We start from the raw sequence: 20,086 nt of genomic DNA, 5'->3' as shown, positions 1-20,086 counted from the left end.
AACAAGGTAGTTGTCATAAGGCATGGCTGCCAGCAGAAAGCATTCAACTACTGCCATGGAACCAAGAAGTAAAACTGGGCCATGCAACCTGCAAAAGGAATCATCTCAGGACTTGAGAGAAGAGTCTTCAGCATCTTCGGGGCAATGGAGTTAGTGCACCAGATCTCAAGAAAGGAGAATTAAACAGAAAGTAGTGCATGGGAGGTTGGAATTTGTGATCAAGGGAAATGATTGTACGGGGGTGGGAATGTTCCCCAGCAAAGCCACTACATAGATTCCCAGAAATATCCCAAAAGGAGAAAGCTGTAACCCACTGAGACACATCCCAGGAGGAAAAATTCTTTGATCATGGTCAGATTACCCATATCTGTGAGATACACACATTAGGCCTGAAAAAAAAAGAGAGAAATATAGCCAATTGGAAAAAAAGCCATGCTACTGGAAGTGAGCCACAGCATTAGCAATGCAATATAGTATAAAATTCAAAGGCCCTGTCTTTTTATTCTGGAACAAATTTACAGTTTTGTTCTACTAGGTGTATTTACTTAATAGTTACAGTGGAATCAGAAACTGTGCCCTGGAGAGTGAACAGACAAAGTGTCTCCTCTGCTCTTTTCCACTCTTTCCCTTGACATAGCTCGTGATGAATTTACCTTTGGGAGTATCAGTGGGAGGTAAATACTTCTTAATGGGGACATGGCTTGGAAGCTTCTCAGAACTTCTGAGATTCAGCTTTTAAGACTCAATAGAAATGTGAGTACCAAATCCTAAAATAATATCAGAATTCAGATCCCATATCTCCCCCTGGACCCCTAAATTAGGGCAGATTTAACCAGAAACATAATTGGAGGAAGGAAGGGAATTCAGAGCTATTGATCTTGACATACCTGTAAAGAAAAAAATAAGAGTTTCTGCCAGGCTCTGGGGACATGCAGCTGATTGCTTCCATGGCATCAAATTCCTATGGAAATTGGGGGGAAATGTATGTAAAGTTATTCACTTGAAATGTTAGAGAAAAATAATGTTCCATCCTTTGTAAATGAAAATGACATTCCTGACTCATAAGCAGTAGGATGTGCATTTAGAGTTATGTTTTTTTCCAGCAGAAGGAATGGGTTAGCAGTGAGTCATAGTCACAGCTCCCCCTTCCTCAGAAGCCCCCTCCCCAGCTCAAAGATCCATATTTGTGAAAAGGCTGTCCAGTCTTAGGACCTGGGCTGTAATAATATTAAAAATTAGTGTGTGTCATGGCCTAAATTAGGGATAAATGTGAAGCCACAGTTAGGGCCTTTGCTCAGTTAGTATTCTAGGTTCAAAACTCAGTCTGTGGCTAGGGTATAAAGCAAACCTGCCTTTACTGTTTTGCTTTGAGTAATGACAATGTGTCACTAAAAGGTTACAGTTAAGCCATATTTAAAAAAACACAAAATTTTAGTTTATTTTTTAAAAATTTATTGATGAGAGAGAGATTGTTGTTCCACTTATTTATGCATTCATTGTATGGGTCCTGACTGGGGATAGAACCCACAACCTTGGTGTATTGGGACAATGCTCTAACCAACTGAGCTACCTGCCCAGGGCAAAAATGAAATTCTATTTTAAATCTACTCAGGGAACTGGCTATTCAAAGGAATCTTGTTAAGAGTGCTTCTGTGACATGAAAGAGTTTCTCCATAATTTACCCTTTGCAACAATCTCAGTTGTTAATACATTGAGTTTGTGTAAATGAAGGTCTACCCATTATGGCAATATCCAGGACATTTAGGCTGCCTAAGGTAGTACTGAATATAATTACAGTGTATGAAGAAAATCAATCAACAACTAGAGTTGTCTCTGGGGGTAACAGCTGCTTCCTAATTGGAAGATTAAATGGCAGTGTCCTATTACCATTTCTCCTTGTCTTCAGAGACTGCCAGCCAGCATTCAAAACTGCCATTAACATCATTATATTTTTATTATTCCCTCCCAAGTTCCATTAATTAATAATGGAATAAACTTGGTTTTCCTTTTGGCTTACTGGTATGCTTTTCGGTGCCTCCAAATTCAAAGGCATACCAGCCTTCATAAATCCTCTCTCATCTTCTTTTTCTTGCAGTGAAGATAGATTAATGTCAATGCAAAAGAGAGGCTTCAGCTAAGAATTCTATTTATTCTTTCATTCACTCACCACATATATTTGGACACATACTCTGTGTCATGTATTGGACTACATAGGCATTGGAAATAAAATCATGAGCAAGAAAGTCATGATCTCAATGTTTCTAGACATAACATCCTAGTAGTGAAGGTTATCTTAAAAGTAATTGTAAAATTACTATCGTGATAAATGCTATTAGGGAGTAATATGGGGTTCTATTACAAAGAATAATATGTCTGGAGAGGTGATCTAATTTTGGTGAAGTGATCAAAAAGATCTCCCATCACATTTCAGCTACCTATGGAAAAGCTACCTACCTATGAGAACAATCAGAGAAGTATTACAGGTAGAGAGGCAGCATGTAAAAGGTCCTGAGTCAGACACACACCTGAATACTGGAAAAATTAAAACAAACAAGCAAATAATAATGACAACTTTGACTGCAGGGTACCAAGTGAATTAAGTGAGGGAAAGTGATAGGAGGTGATAGGAGGTGAGTCTGTAGAAAGCATCATCTGATTTACATTTTGAAAAGATCCCCCAGACTTCTAAATGGAGAATGGCCTTTAAGAGGCTAAAAGGGAAAGTAAGAAAACAAATGATGAAGCTAATATAGTCATCCAGTTAAGAGATGGTGGTTAGGATTAAGCTGGGTTGGAGCATGGTGGATTAATTTTAGGTTTTTTATTTTACAGAGTAGAATTGATAACATTACACTTTAATGAAAATTTTTCAATAATGAAATGACATGAATTACAGATACAGATGAAAGATGAATTGCATTAGAAGAGACCATGAAGGACAGGAAGGAAGTAAGGGTGAATCCCAGGTTTTTGTCTTAATCAACTGCATGGGTGAATTTATGTTGTTTCCTGAGATGGGAATACCAAGTAAGTGATTTAGTTTGGTGGGGTGGATTTGGGGAGACTTTCTTTTGCCTTCCTTCCTTCCTTCCTTTTTTATTTTTCTGTTAGATCTAGTGGTTTATGATCCATTGCTGGGATGACCGTTCCAATCTTCATATAGGTCAGTAATCTGGTAACACACAGGGCCCTGGTCCTGAGAGACATAGCTCTCACTGCGGACATATAACAAGCAAAAGTCTGACAAATCCTTGCCCTTTGTCTTAAAAGAGATCAAGAAAGAGAGTGAATGGGCCACTGTAACCTTTACTCACCCTGCAGTGGTGTCCAATCTGTGGCCCATGGGCTGCATGCAGTCCAGGATGGCTGTGAATGTGGCCCAACAGAAAATAGTAAATTTACTTAAAACATTAAGAGATTTTTTGTGTGATTACATGTCGCAATGTATTTACTGTGTGGCCCAAGACAACTTCTCTCCTTCCAGTGTGGTGCAGAGATGCCAAAAATTTGGACACCCCTCAGAAATTCTCAAAGCTCAGGCTTAGCAACTGCATATCAAGAGTATCCTCTACATATCAAGTACGTACAGGAAAGCACAATTCTATGGGGACTGTTAGTCTCTCTTCAATGCAAATCTCTGCAAAACCATGGTTAATGGCAATACAACTTCTCAGAGCTTTCAATTATCTAAGTTTTTTTTTAAAACTTAACTTTATTTTTTATTGATGTTCAAGTACAGTTGTCTCCCTTTCCCTCCCACCACTCACCCAGACACAAGCCATCCCCACTTCCCACACTTGGCCCTAGCCCCCTTGGGCTTTGTCCATGTGTCCTTTATACATGTTCCTTGACAACATTTCCCTCTTTTCTCCCTCCCCATTATCCCCTCCAACCTCCCCTCTGGTTACTGTTAGGTTGTTCTTAATTTCAAGGCCTCTGGTTATATTTTGCTTGCTTGTTTGTTTTGTTGATTAGGTTCCACTTATAGGTGACATCATATAGCATTTGTCTTTTACCACCTGGCTTGTTTCACTTAACATAATGCTCTCCAGATCCATCCATGCTGTTGCAAAGGGTAGGAGCTCCTCCTCCAGCTGTGTAGTATTCCATCCTGTAAATGTACCAGTTTTTTTATCCACTCATTTACTGTTGGGCACTTAGGTTGCTTCCAGCACTTTGCTATTGTAAATTGTGCTGCTATGAACAATGGGGTGCATAGGTTCTTTTGCATTCGTGTTTCAGGGTTCTTAGGGTATAATCCTAGCAGTGGAATTGCTGGGTCAAAAAGCAGTCCATTTTTATTTTTCAGAGGAAATTCCATGCTGTTTTCCTCAGTAGCTGCACTAGTCTACATTCCCCCCAACAGTGTACTAGGGTTCCTTTTTCTCCACAACTTCGCCAGTACTTGTTTATTGTTGATATGGTTATGATGGCCATTCTTACCAGTGTGAAGCGGTATCTATTGTGGTTTTAATTTGCATCTCTCTAATGGCTAGTAATGCTGAGCATCCTTTTATATGTCTCTGGGCCCTCTTTATGTTCTCCTTGGAGAAGTTTCTGCTCAGGTTCTTTGCCCATTTTTTTATTGGGTTGTTTGTCTTCCTCAAGTGGAGTCATGTGAGTTTCTTGTATATTTTGAACATCAAACCCTTGTCTGAGGAACCATTTGCAAGTATATTTTTCCATATTCTGGCTCCCTTCTCATTTTGCTGATGCTTTGTTTAGCCACGTGGAAACTTTTTATTTTCATGAAGTCCCATTTGTTTATTCTTTCCTTTATGTCCCTTGCCCTACGGGACATATTGGTGAAAATATTGCCAAGTGATATATCAGAGATATCCTGCCTATGTTTTCCTCTAGGACTTTTATGGTGTTGTGACTTATATTTAAGTCTTTTATCCACCTTGAATTTATTTTTGTGTATGGTGTAAGTTGATGATTGAGTTTCACTTTTTTGCACGTAGCTGTCCAGATCTCCCAACACCATCTGTTGAAGAGGCTATTTTTACTCCATTTTTTGCTTTGGCTGCCTTTGTTGATATTAATTGACCATAGAGACTTGGGTTTATTTCTGGGCTCTCTGTTCTGTTCCATTGGTCTATGTGCCTGTTTTTATGCCAGTATCAGGCTCTTTTGATTACAGTGGCCTTCTAATACAATTTGATATCACATATTGTGATCATTCCTACTTTCTTCTTCTTTCTCAAAATTGCTGCAGCTATTCGAGGTCATTTATGGTTCCATAGAAATTTTTGAAATGTTTGTTCTATGTCTGTGAAATATGACATGCTAATGAATACCTTTTGGTGATTATAAGGACATAGGAGAATTAATACTAAGGCAAATTCTTAGTAGCAAATTCATTGCTACTTTAATAGGGCTTGTGTTGAATCTATAAATTACTTTGGGTAGTATGGACATTTTGATGATGTTAATTCTACCAATCCATGAATATGGTATATGCTTCCATTTGTTCGTGTCTTCCTTAATTTCTTTCTTCAGTGTTGTGTATTTTTCTGAGTACAGGTCTTTCACCTCCTTGGTTAGGTTTATTCCTAGGTACTTTATTTTCTTGTTGCTTTATCAAATGGGATTTTCCCCCTGATTTCATATTTCATTGTTGGTGTACAAAAATGCCTTTGATTTCTGAATATTGACTTTGTATCCCACTGTTGTTTCAAATTCACTTATCGGGTCAAGTAGGTTTTTGGTGGAGTGTATAGGATTTTCTATGTACACTATCATGTCATCTGCAAGCAATGACAGATTTGCTTCATCCTTTCCAGTTTGTATGCCTTTCATTTCTTTTTCTTGTCTGGTTGCTGTTGCTAGGACTTCCAATACTATGTTGAATAGAAGTGGTGAAAGTGCACATACTTGTCTTGTTCCTGATCTTAGTGGGAAAGCTTTTAGATTTTGCACAGTGAGTATGATATTGACTGTAAATTTCTCATATATGGCCTTTGTTACGTTGAGGTATGTTCTCTCTACTCTCAATTTGATGAGTGTTTTTATTATACATGGGTGTTGTATCTTATCAAATGCTTTTTCTGCATTGATATGATCATGTGATTGTTGTTTTTCCTTTTTTATGTGATGTATTACATTTATTTATTTGTGAGTATTGTACCATCCTTGCAATCCTGGGATGAATCCCACTTGATCATGGTGTATGATCTTTTTAATGTATTGCTGGATGCAGTTTGCTAATATTTTGTTAAGGATTTTAGCATTTATGTTCATCAGTGATATTGGCCTGTAGTTTACTTTCTTTGTTGTATCTTTATCTGGTTTGGGGATTAGGATGATGCTGGCCTCATAAAAAGAATTTTGGAGTCTTCCATCTTCTTGTATTTTTAAAAAAATAATCTGTGAAGGTTAGGGGTTAGCTCTTCCTTAAATGTTTTGTAAAATTCTCCTGTGAAATCATCCTGTTCAGGGTTTTTGTGAGCCAGGAGTTTTTTGATTACTGCTTCAAAGTCCTCAGCTGTTATTGGTCTGTTCAGGTTTTCTGCTTCTTCTCATTCATTCTTAGGTGATTATATATTTCTAGAAATTTGTCCATTTCACCTAGGTTTTCAAATTTCTTGACATATAGTTCTTCACAGTAGTTTCTTTTCATTCCTTTGTATTTCTGTGGTATCAGTTGTAATCTCTCCTCTGTCATTTCTGATTTCGTTTATTTGGGTCCACTCTCTTTTTTTTCTTGAGGAATCTGCTTAAAGTCTTGTTGATTTTGGTTATCTTTTCAAAGAATCAGCTCATTGAGTTATTGATCCTTATAATTTTTCTTTTAGACTCTATGTCAGATAATTCTGCTCTGATCTTGGTTAATTCATTTCTTCTACTTGCTCTGGGCTTTGTTTATTGTTGTTCCTCCAGTTCTTGTTGATGCAGGATTAGGTTGTTTATTTGAAATATTTCTATACTTTTTAGGTACGCCTGTATCGCTATGAACTTCCCGCTGAGGACTAACTTTGCTGTATCCAATAAGTTTTGGACTTTTGTAAGTTCATTTTGATTTGTTTCTAGAAAGTTTTTTATTTCTTCCTTGACCTCATTATTAACCCATTCAATGTTTAATAGCATGCTTTTCAATCTCCATGAATTTAAGTGTTTTTGAGTTTTGTCCTTAAGGTTGGTTTCTAGTTTCTGGCCCTTGTGGTCTGAAAATGCTTGATATGATTTCAATTTTCTGAGGCTTGTTTTGTGTCCTATCATGTGATCTATTTTTGAAAATGTCCAATTTGCATTTGTAAAGAATGTGTATTTTGCTTCTTTGGGATGAAAGGTTCTGTATATATCACTGAAGTCCATTTGATCCAGGGCATTGTTCAATGCTGCAATATCCTTATTGATATTTTGTTTGGAAGTTCTATCCACTATTGACAGTGGGGTTTTAAAATCCCTTAGTATAAGTGTGTTGCTGTTGATATCTTTCTTGAAGTCCTCCAAGTTTTTCCTTATATATTTGGTCCCTCCTATGTTGAGTGTATATATGTTTATAATGGGTTTTGATTATTGTTGGGTCATTCTTTGGTCGGTCCTTCCTCCAGCTGTTTGACTGAGGGTCATTCTGTTCACCATGTCTTGTATGCTGTTGTGCAGGTGCAACGAGGTACTGCTGAAATGATTCTTCTGTCTGTCCATGGTTATAAGGCTTCTCTTTCACTGTTGTTCAGTTGTTTTTCTGAGTAATTTCTCCACAATTAAATTGTAATTCCCAATTGCTTCTGAGAGTGTGGCTTCCATTCACTGCTCCACCATCTTGCCTCCTCCTCTAAGTTTTTTTTTGTTTGTTTGTTTTGTTTTGTTTTACAAAACTCTGTTTTACCTCATTTTTCTTTTGTGTGTAAAAGACTGAGAATGAACTAAGTCAGAAAACAATGTTCAGGCCATATCCTGAGGTCAGAATACATGAAGTCCTATTCTTTCTTTCTTCTCCATTTTCATATGTAGTTGTGGCTAATCAGAATTAATACTCAAAATAATGACCAAATGCTCTGAAAAATCCTGTATAAATTAAGAATAACTCAAGTATATCATTATTTACTAAGTTAGGACAGTGAACGCTAATATCTTAGTAGAGTTTTTTTAGCAAACACAATGGAAAACAGCTCATTTCTTAATCTTCAATTATCCACACAATCTAATTAAACATATACATATTTTTGATGTAAATATTTTTATTGTTGTTCGATTACTGTTGTCCCCATCCCCCCCATTATTTTCCCCTGCCCTGTGCACCTCCTACCTTCCACTTTCAATCCTCCCCCCACTATCTTTGTCCATAGGCCCTTTATACATGTTACTTGAGTTGATCCTTCCCCCTTCTTTACCGTGTTATCTTTTCTCCTCTTTTCTGGTCTTCCCTTAATAAGAATTTGCCTTAGTATTAATTCTCCTATGTCCTTATAATCACCGAAAGATATTCATTAGCATGGAAAAATTTTTGGTGACCTATCTAAAATAAAACTGCAAAAATTTACCTCCCCTACCACCTCTGAGATGTTAATAGTTTCAAAAATTCAATCACACATCCAGAAGTTTAGAAGTGTACCTAATGAGTGAGAGACTATCTATGGAAACCCAAACTCATTACCTCTTCTAGAGATGATCTAGGAAAACCTCTTGGAAAAGGGGGTGGTGAGGAGGAATCTGAAGAATGAATGAAGATTAGCTGCTGCTGGGAGGGAGAGGTATACAGATTGATAAAGGGAGAAATGATTGGACTATACCAATCAGATACAAGAAGATCCAACAATCTCACTTTTATATACTCATATATATTGGGTTGGCCAAAAAGTTCATTTGGGTTCCCCCTCCCCTGTAAATGTCTCTTAGTGCTTAGTTGTCTTTAACTTCATCCAAAACAATTTTTTATATTGTAATGTGACAGCTGTCATATCAGCATGCATTAAAAAAACTCACCAAAATTGGTCAATTTTATGTAGCTGCTTTAATATTAAAGATGGAAGAAAATACACAACATTTTTGGCATGTTATATTTTATTATTTGAAGAAAGGTAAAAACACAACTGAAATGCAAAAAAGAAAAAGATTTGTGCAGTGTATGGAGAATGTGCTGTGACAGATGGAACGTGTCAGAAGTGGTTTGTGAAGTTCTGTGCTGGGGATTTCTCACTGGATGATGCTCCATGGTCAGGTAGACTGGTTGAAGTTGATAGTGACCAAATGGAGGCATTAATTGAGAATAATCAACATTCTACAACATGGGAAACAGCCAGCATACTCCAAATATCCAAATCAATAAAGTTATTGGTAAAAATGGAAAATGTATCTTTTATTTTATGAAAAAAAACTAAATGGACTTTGAGATGTCTGAATCCTCATGCTCATTGCATTCACTGCATCATTATTCATTATAGCCAAGATAAGGGAAAAAAACAACGTGTCCATTGATGAATGAACAGATAAAGTAAATGTGGTGTATACATACAGTGTAGTATTATTCAGCCTTAAACTAAATCCTGGCTTTTGTGACAATATGGATGAACATAGAGGGTATTAGGCTGAGTGAAATGAAACAGACATAGAAAGACAAACAATGTATGACTTCAGTTATATGTGAAATCTAAAACTGATAATCTCATAGAAGAAAAGAGTAAAACCATGGTTACCAGGGCCTGAAGGCAAGAGCGAGGCCACAGGAGCAGGGGAGGAGGCAGATGGGGAGATGTTGGGCAAAGGATACAAACTTTCAGTTATAATATGAATACATTATGGGAATCTAATGCACAGCATAATGACAATAGTCAGTCATACATTGTTACTTGAAATTTGCTAAAAGAGTAGACTTTAAGTGTCCTCACCACAAGAAAGAAGGTAACTATGTGATATGATGGATGTGTCAACTTGATTTTGGTAATCATTTCATCATAGTGTATATGTATATTAAACCATTATCTATACATCCTAAAAAAATCAGATGCTCAGTACTATTTTTTCTTCTAAACCTTCAAAGTTATCTTTTCAAAAGTTTGAGGAGCAAACACATGACACTCAAATGTGCTCTTAGATCTTTATTATCTCCAAAATTATATCAGGATGATATCAGGGGCAATTATTTAATGATAGATATCAGGGGTTATTGGTAGGTACATATCAATTGTCCAATAATCACTATTTGGGCCATACCTTGATCCAAAAACTCATAAACCTTCTCCTGAAAGTGATATTTCAGAGAGACTACGCTGGCGAGGAGGAAAACTACCCAGAGATAGAGTCTTTGAAAAGGCAGAGAAGAGAAGAAATTCTGAGCAGGTACTATCCTAGCTCTGCTGCCAATAGAGGAAGTTGGTTTTTTTGTCAACCCTCTGTAAACAGTGTCTTCCTGAAAATAATTTGTGCCCTGCAGCAAGAAAATTAGGTTTAAAAGTTTATTTTTCCTTTGAACACACCTCGTAGAACATTATAGATGGCTCACTTTTTAAAAGAATTGCACATTAATGTGAGAAACCACATGGTGTCCAGGGGAATGATTTTGTTATTTTTGTTTTTTCACCTTGAACCTGGAGACAGGTATTATTGACACCTAGAGACATGCATTGCTGAGATGCCTGAAACAAACATTATTGAGACCCAGAAACAGACTGGGAGATAGGCATTATTGAGACCTGGTGAGAGATATTTCTAATTCAAGTTTATTCTTTGGTTCCAAATATTTCTCCCCACTGTTCTGTTCCATTTGTCAACATGACAGATGATGAAACAGGCCAGGAAATATGTTGTCCTAAATGGTATGTGATGTGTCATTATGTGACATAACTAGTCTAAATGTGAAGAATGGCAACAATTATCCTGGTAAGTTGTGTAAAGAGTAACACAATCATACTTTTGGACCCAACTGTCAAAATATTTCATGTAAAAGTTGGGGGATCTAAATAATTTGTATAAATACCTTAGTTTTTATTTGTCCTACTAATATAGATTCTAATTATGGCTATTGCTTAACAGCAAAATTCTTAAATAAATGGAATCAGAAAACATTTCATCATGTTTGAATGAGTTCACTTTTTAACCAGTTATGTTTTTCTAATCAGCTTCTTATGTTCATCTTGTCCTCTGAGTCAAGAAATGACATTTATTGACTTTCTTTGCCTGCTTTATTCCCTTATAGGCAGGAGAACTGAAATACCCCAATCCATCATTCTAATGCTTGTCTTCTTATATGCCCATGGTGTTAGGTATCTGAACAGTCATGATATTCATTTTCTTGCATCTTCACTCATCATCCTGCTGTTTGACTCTGACAATGGAGAAAACCATAGTACCCCTCCTATTTGCTTCTCTCTGATTTCCATCCTGTAGCATTCAAAAGCTCTCTATGTCACCACTCACATTTTCTGTTTGAAGCTTTCTGCTCCTAGAATCCTTTTCTTCACTGATTTTGTCAAATTTATAGCAGTTAGGGAGCTACCATAGTCACAGTCACATGGTATCTTTGGTTTGTACTAGATGATTTATTGTGTCACAGGAAAGTAGTATATTGTAGTAGTTAAGAGCCTGGTCTTTTGTGTCAGAGAGACCTGACTTTGAGTTCTGGCTGCATCACATACTCTGTGTGATTCTGGGTGTCTAATCTCTCAGTGCTTCAATTCTCAATGAAATAGAGAATAATAAAACTACCTAATAGTGTTTTCATAATAGTTAAATGAGATAATCTGTATGAAGTGTCTGTGAGGTGCCCAGCCCTGTATAAGTTCACAATCACATTCTCATTTTACAATGTGTGCATGTGTGTACAATTATCATTAAATTGTTTCATGTGTTATCTCTCTCACAAAATTATAAATGCTTCAAACATAGGTGCAATTTGTAGTTTTTCTATTATTTTCCTCTGATTTCCTTCACATATCTAGCACAAGAAATGAGTGTCTAGTGAGATCTTAGTAAATGTTTATTGGTATAAGTTTTCTCCGTCTCAACCAAAATCAAAAAGCTTTATTTTGGTTACTGTTGACAATAATACAGATAGATTTTTCTTACCTCTCATTGTCGTTTCCCCCCCCCAGAAAGATTGGCCACCACAACCCCATAGTCTGGATGCTTTGTTTATCCTCACAGAGAACCAGGATCCACCTTCCAGAGCATTGTCAGTCTATCTGCTGCTCTAACTGCCCAATTTAATATCCTGAATTAACTTCCTCCAATAAGGGTGTCAGGTACTGCCTGTTTGCTCAATATATTGTTCTTATGACAGTCAATTTCCCTTAAGCCTTTTTCCTAAGGATAGTGTTTTGCCCCTCCACTGGGGAAGTAAATAAAATGGTAAAGCATACAAAAAGGATCTAGATGCCTTGTGCCAACAAATGTCTCACCAAGCCCTGACCTCTGAAGCTTGTGGTTCAGAGGGGCTGATTGCTATCTGAAATCCAAACTTCTCTGTTGTGATGAACAGGACCAATGCTCAGCAACACTGGAATATTGGGAAAGGTTGATCTACATACAGTTATTTTCTCTGTTGTCTCCAGCACATTCTGCTTTGGCTGATCCCAGTTTAATATTGTCTCTAAACCATTTCCTCTCTGTCCACCTCTAGTTCAGTACTTCTAGGAGTTTCTTTCAAAATATAATTTTCTCTTTAATTTGTAACTAAATACATACCAACTTCTGAGGTGCTTACTTAATATAAAAGTGAATATAGATCTGTGGTGGAAATCTTTGTACAGAGCAGATACTCAATATTTGATGGCTAAAATAAAGATTTATAATAATTTTCTCGTGAGTATGTTCAGTAATCAATCAACAGCTAATACAAAGTCTTTTCAAACTTATATTACCCCCCCTTTGTTAAATACTATGAGGAAATCCTATCAAATATCAGTCCTTCTTTTCAGGCTTTGATTTGTGGTTAAATTTTTTGAACTTACAGTGAAGCTGGAATCCTTTGAATGGTGAGCTACAGACCCTCACTACTGCACTAGCTATGAAGAATGAGTTTATTGAGAAAATTAATATTGTAAACAAGGTTTCAAGGGTCATGCTTAACCTCCTTAAGAGAACTGAACACACCTAGTAAAAATCAATATTAGTGATTATAAATGATTTATATCTATTCATTAAAGCAGATATCTCCAACATTTGACAATCCTTTAAAGCTGTTAATTTAAGTTATTGAAAGTACTCAAGAGAAAAATATCTGTATGTTACATTTCTATTTTATTATACAGTCAGAAAATATTTACTGAATGCCTGCTACACGCATAGTCCCACATTTATGTAATAAGTGTGCTCCTTAAAAAATGGTGTATATAAACTGGAGACAACTGTATTTGAACAACAGTAAAAAATGAAAAAAAAAAAGAAAAGAAAGAGATTAAAAATGGTATATGTAGCCCTGACTGATGTGACTCAGTTGGTTGGAGTGTTGTCCCATAAACCAAAAGGTTGTGGGCTTGATTTCTGGTCAGGGCACATGCCTAAGTGACAGGTTTGTTCCTTGGTCAAGAGGAAACAGATTGATGTTTTTCTCTCACAACAATGTTTCTTTCCCTTTCTCTCTCTCTCTCTCTCTCTCTCTCTTTCCCTCTCTCTAAAATCAATGAGCATGTCCTCGGGTAAGGATTTAAAAAAAGGTATATATTTTAGCTTTTGAAAACTACTTCAATTTCATATGCATTGAGGAGATTTGTAATAAAAGAAGTATTGTAGCAAATCTTGAAAGAGGGAGAAATATTTTATACTATGACTTCTTAATGTGGTTACTATGTCTCTGTTTTATAAATTTAGATTTTTAGGTAGTAGATTTTCTTTTTTTTTTGATACAAATAATGACCCTTTTTATTATAAAATCTTGTATTACACAGTCATAAGCATATAATTCTGTAACATAACAATATCACACTCAAGCACACCATATGACATTTTAAGTGAAATGTTCAAATTAAAACTATAAATTATTATACCCATATATTATCCTACCAACCACACTCAAGCAGGCATTATTATGCTGGACCCTGTATATTGCTGGATTTGATTTGCTAAAATTTTGTTAGGATGTTCATGAAGCTTATTGATTTCTAATTTTCTTTTTCTTTATAGATTTTTTTTAAAGAGAGTCACACTTATAATTTAAACTGGCCTTTATTCCTAATTTTTTTTTTTTTTTTGTTTCTGTGCTGGATGAATTCTTTTTTTTTTTTATTGTTATTCAATTACAGTTGTATGCCTTTTCTCCCCATCCCTCCACCCCACCCCAGCTGAACCCACCTCCCTCCCCCCTCTCCACCCTCCCCCTTGGTTTTGTCCATGTGTCCTTTATAGTAGTTCCTGTAATCCCCTCTACCCACTGTCCCCGCCCCCACCCCCCCACCCCCGCCCTGGCTATTGTTAGATTGTTCTTAACTTCAATGTCTCTGGTTATATTTTGTTTGCTTTTTCCTTCTATTGCTTATGTTCCAGTTAAAGGTGAGATCATATGGTATTTGTCCCTCACTTCCTGGCTTATTTCACTTAGCATAATGCTCTCCAGTTTCATCCATGCTGTTGCAAAGGGTATATTATTAAAATCTGTGAACATGGGACCTAGATTTTTCTGGGTTTCAGATAGCATTAAAAGAAAGATCTACCACTAGACAACTAAAAATCTCCTTGGTAAGACAAATTAAAAGAGCAAACCTCCCTTTTTTCCAGAACACGTAACACTTTCTTTTTTAAAAAAATTATTTTATTGTTCAATTACAGTTGCTTGTATTTTCTACTCACCCCACTACCCCACCCCAGCCAAACCCACCTCCCTCCCTTGCTTCCACCCTCCCCATTGGTTTTGTCCATGTGTCCTTTATAGTAGTTTCTGAAAACCCTTCTCCCAACTTTCCCTTCCCCCATACACTCTGGCTATTGTTAATTATTATTGACTTCAATGTCACTGGTTATATTTTCTTTGCTTTTTTCATCTGTTGATTATGTTCCAGTTAAAGGTGAGATCATATGGTATTTGTCCCTCACCGCCTGGCTTATTTCACTTAGCATAATGCTCTCCAGTTCCATCCATGCTGTTGCAAAGGGTATGAGCTCCTTCTTTCTCTCTGCTGCATAGAATTCCATTGCGTAAATATACCATAGTTTTTGGATCCACTCGTTTGCTGATGGGCACTTAGGTTGCCTCCAGTACCTGGCTATTGTAAATTGTGCTGCTATGAACATTGGGGTGCACAGGTTCTTTTGGATTGGTGTTTCAGGGTTCTTAGGGTATAATCCCTCCAGTGGAATTGCTGGGTCAAAGGGCAGTTCCATGTTTAGTTTTCTGAGGAAATTCCATACTGTTTTCCACAGTGGCCTCACCAGTCTGCATTCCCACCAACAGTGCACTAGGGTTCCCTTTTCTCCACATCCTCTCCAACATTTGTTTGTTGATTTGTTTATGTTGGCCACTCTGACTGGTGTGAGATGGTACCTCATTGTGGTTTTAATTTGCATCTCTCTGATGGCTAGTGATGCTGAGCATCCTTTCATACGTCTCTGGGCCCTCTGTATGTCTTCCTTGGAGAAGTGTCTGTTCAGGTCCTTTGCCCTTTTTATAATTGGGTTGTTTGTCTTCCTGGAGTGGAGTCGTGTGAGTTCTTTATATATTTTGGAGATCAGACCCTTGTCTGAGGTATCATTGGCAAATATGCTTTTCCACATGGTTGGTTCTCTCTTCATTTTAATGCTGTTTTCTTTAGCCGTGCAGAAGCTTTTTATTTTGATGAGGTCCCATTTGTTTATTCTTTACTTTATGTCCCTTGCTTTACAGGACATGTCTGTGAGGATGTTGCTGTGTGGAATGTCTGAGATTTTCCTGCCAATGTTTTCCTCTAGTACTTTTATGGTGTTACAACTGATATTTAAATCTTTTATCCATGTTGAATTTATTTTTGTGTATGGTGTAAGTTGGTAATCGAGTTTTATCTTTTTGCATGTAGCTGTCCAGATCTGCCAACACCATTTGTTGAAGAGGCTATTTTTGCTCCACTTTATGCTCCTGCCTCCTTTGTCAAATATTAATTGACTGTAGAGACTTGGAAAAATCCTGGAGACTCCACCAAAAAACTACTCGACTTAATAAGTGAATTGAGCAAAATGACTGGATACAAAGTCAGTATTCAGAAATCAAAGGCACTCTTGTACACCAACAATGAAACATCAGAAGCAGAAATCAGGGGAAAAAAATCCCATTTGATATAGCAACAAGAAAAATTAAGTACCTCACAATAAACCTAACCAAGGAGGTAGAAGACCTGTGCTCAGAAAACTATACAACACTGAAAGAAGAAATTAAGGAAGATACAAACAGATGGAAGCATGTACTATGCTCATGGATTGGAAGAATTAACATAATCAAAATGGCCATACTACACAAAGCGATTTATATATTCAATGCAATCCCTATTTAAGTACCAATGACATATTTTACAGATATAGAACAAACAGTTCAGAAGTTTATATGGAGCTATAAATGACCCAGAGTAGCTGCAGCAATTTTCAGAAAGAAGAACATAGCTGGAGGGATCACAGTACCTGATTTCAAACTGTATTACAAGATCATTGCAATCAAAATAGCCTGGTACTGGCATAAAAACAGGCACATAGATCAATGGAATACTTTATTTAGGAAAGTCATTAGGAGAAAAAGGTGGCTTTATTCTTTTTAGAATGCATCCTTGAGGAACTCCCTAGATGTATTTTTAGGGCCTTTTCCATATCTTTGGGTTTTGGGGGTAAAAAAAAAGAGATTCATTATGGGGCATGATCACATGGTAGAGAAGATAGATTATAAGATTCCCAGAGAACACAGAAGACTCATTTTCAGAGTAGAAAGTATTCTGACTTCCATTGATGGTATGCATCCACAGAATGGGGGTGGCACTGTGGAAATTTAATACCAGAGTCTATAGGAAAGGACCTGCATCTATTGTGCAAGTGCCCAACAAAGGGAATTTACTCTTCAGTACTGGTATTGATTTACACAAGGGCAGAAGTGAAGTGGAATAAAGAGAGCAAATGACTTAAAGCTAGTAAGAATCTATCAACTTCCAACTTGGCTTCTTGCTAGTTGGGTGGCCTTGGACAAGTTGTTTAAGTTCAGAGTGCACTTCCACTACCTCATCTGTAAAATGGGGACAATATTACCTCATTAAGTTGTGTGGTTTAAATGCAATTGCCTTGTGTGCAAAGCACCTACTAAAATAAGTGTACAACAAATATTACTTCTTCTCTCCTCTTTTGCTACTTTGATGAAAAGAGGTGGAAAATATGATTAACTTTATTCCCTGCAAAGAAGTGCAGCTGCAATGCCAGAGTGATGTCTGGATTAGGTGTCAGGAGCTGAAAGAACCAATATTTCTCAGCAAGTGGAATATAAAATTCAAAGTAGCTTTACTTATAAGACTGTACATTTTAAGCAGGCAAAGGGGTGGCCATAACTTATTTGTTTATGTAATTGCATGGCTTGGTGAATGGCTGAAAATTCAGAGGACACCAGTCAAGCTTGCAGGTGATTCTACATGGCACAACTTTGTATTTAGCAGGACTTACTTAGAAGATGCCAAGGAAGAAAAGTTTGAAAATTGGATGGCTATTTCTTAAAGTTTAGTTGTATACAAGAAACAAAGTTTTGGCCAGTCAATCTTCAGGAGCTAAAGAATATTATTGATTCAGAATGGTGATTGGAATCTGGGTAGGCTATTAAGTGCCATTACATAGAGAAGTCTAATTTCCTACTCTGTATTTTTATCAAAGGTTCTAGATGGAGAATTGGCTCATATACTTAATTAACTCCTCTTACAAGAATTTGTAGTAGGTAGGAGAGTGGTCTTCATCAAAGCTTAAGTAGTAAGGACAGAGGGACAAGATCTGAGGTTGCCATAGGAAACCTCTTTCCCCTCAAGGGCCATCAGCAGGGTTAAATAATGATCATGGTGCACACTGGGAAAAATAAAGGTGATACATTCAGGAGAAAAATAAAATGGAAAAGAAAATAAATAGGAGTAGGAAATGGGGAAGAAAAAAACAAAAGTGGTTGTGTTAGCGCCACCACCAGCAACCTTAATCACTTCATAGTCATGGCTTAACAATCTCTGAATCCTCTCCATTTTGTCTTTTTGCAAGTTGAATATGTGTTTTCCAGCCACAGGCAACAGATATTTACTAAGTGCCTGTTCTGTACCACCTACTGTGGTAGGTCCTATTAGCTACAAAGATATGATTAGAAGATGCTTAGTGTGGAAAACACTTTCAGTCTGGCAACAAGGCTGATAGCTTTATTCCAAGGTGATATTAAGAATGCCAAGGCGGGATTCAAGCAAAGTGCTCAAGTTAGAGAAAGCAGAGATTTCCTAGATGAGGTAGTATTTGGGGTATTCCTTAAGGGCTGCAAAAGACTTCAGTAGATGGCAGAGGACATTCAAGGCAGAAGGAATGGAATGATCAAAGAGACAGAAAAGGAGACTATAAGATGGATAAAATGAGAGCATACATCCCCCTATGCCTTTTTGCTATTTTCTATATTGTATATAGAAAATATACAATATATTTTCTATATACAATTAGACACTGTATTAAATATCCTGTGTATATTACCTCACTTAATCCTTATAATAACACTATAAAGCAGGAGTCCACTATTATCTATATTTTATAGAAGAGGAAACTGAGACCAGATAGGTTATATAAATTGTCCAATGCCATACAACTATGAAGTGGCAGGGCCAGGCCTCTAACTTGAGCCTATATGAGTCCAGAGGCCATACATGCAACTAACCAACAAACTACTTGCAAGTCAAACCATGGAAAGGAGTGGAAGTATAGTATGGGTGGAGCACAGAGCACGTGAAAAGGAGGAATGACAACTGCAGTCAAACTGTGGAATATCTATCTTATTGGAAGCATAATGGGTAGGGGCTGGACCCTGCAAACAATGGGAAACAATGGGAAGTTTTAAAGTAGTGGACTGATAGTGAAAGTGGTATTTTAAGATTAATCTATCAGCAGTGTGAATGGTTGGGAAAGGGGAGAGACTGGACATAGTTAAGAGGTGATTGCAATACAATAATGTGGGAGTAAAATAGTGTTTTAAGCACTTGAACTAAGAAAGCCAAAGCAGGAAATGGACAGAGGAGAGACATTTAGAAGGGAAAAGGAAAAACAGTCCATAAGTAACTGGACATGGTGTTTGAGGGAGAGGTAGGAATAAAATAAAGGACACTGAGGTTTAGAGATTTTCTAATTATAACAATGGAGATACTTGCTGCAGAGTTGTGGAACTACTACCCTGAAGAAAAGTTTAGACTCGAGATTGAAACTCAGAGAAATTTCTAAAATATTATCCTTGCAACAATGGAAATGAATGGGATAAGATTGGGGAGGAACAACAGCCACAAGCAAAAGCTTGGAAGATAGCTCCATTGAGTTCATGTGGCATAGAGAGGGAGTTATAATGAAGATGGGCAAGAGATGTTATGGAGAGGGGGAAAACAGAAAATTATGAGAAGGTTATTTTGAGAATGTTGAGTGATCAACATTGTAAATATAATAGAGAGGTCAGAAAAAAAGGAGAATAAGAAAATACTATTGATTTGGGTGATTAGAAGAACTTTAGTGATGGAGCTATTCCAATAGGGTCACATTTCAAGAGGATGAAGAAGAGAAAGAGCCATACATTGGAGATGGTACATGTAGATAATGCTCAGGAAATTTTTTGTGGTGAAATTAAAGGAGCAAAATTGATATTTAGGAAGTACTAGAAAATTGAAGGTTTTCTTAGGGTAAGCATGATCCTAGCACATTTTATAGTTGATGGAAATGTTTATTAACTAAAATTTGCTAGTGCAGATATAGAGATTAAGGATTTGAGATCAGGCCAGGGTAATAGTGACTGGGAAAAATCCTGAAGACTGTAAGAAAGGATAGAATCAAGAGCAAGGTGGGATCATATGGTATTTGTCTTTCACCACCTGGCTTATTTCACTTAGCATAATACTCTCCAGATCTATCCATGCTGTCACAAATGGTAGGAGCTCCTTCTTTCTGCAGCACAGTATTCCATTGTGTAAATATACCATAATTTTTTGATCCACTCATTTGT

Source organism: Desmodus rotundus, chromosome X (genome assembly GCF_022682495.2).
Source record: "Desmodus rotundus isolate HL8 chromosome X, HLdesRot8A.1, whole genome shotgun sequence".
Lineage (NCBI taxonomy): Eukaryota > Metazoa > Chordata > Mammalia > Chiroptera > Phyllostomidae > Desmodus > Desmodus rotundus.
Note: the sequence above shows the minus strand (reverse complement) of the source record.